Here is a 252-nt window from a genome sequence, read left to right on the forward strand (position 1 = left end):
TACACTTTCTCAAGTTCACACTGCCCTGATGTCTGTAACCCTCAAAGCTGTGAGCAGTAGAATTTTATGGAACCCAGGATCCAGTGGTTTCTCAGAGTTGTTCTTATTTCAAAGGAATTTTGATTCACATGTTAGCGGATATCCAGGACAAAGGAAGCAGGAAACTTATTTTTGATTACTGAGGATTTTCTTGAATTTTATTATCAAATATTTATTATAAAAACAATGAACAAAAGTAAGAAAACACAGTAG

The sequence above is a fragment of the Microtus oregoni genome, unplaced genomic scaffold, assembly GCF_018167655.1.
Source record: "Microtus oregoni isolate MIOR12 unplaced genomic scaffold, Mior012 000006F_ref0000085, whole genome shotgun sequence".
NCBI lineage: Eukaryota > Metazoa > Chordata > Mammalia > Rodentia > Cricetidae > Microtus > Microtus oregoni.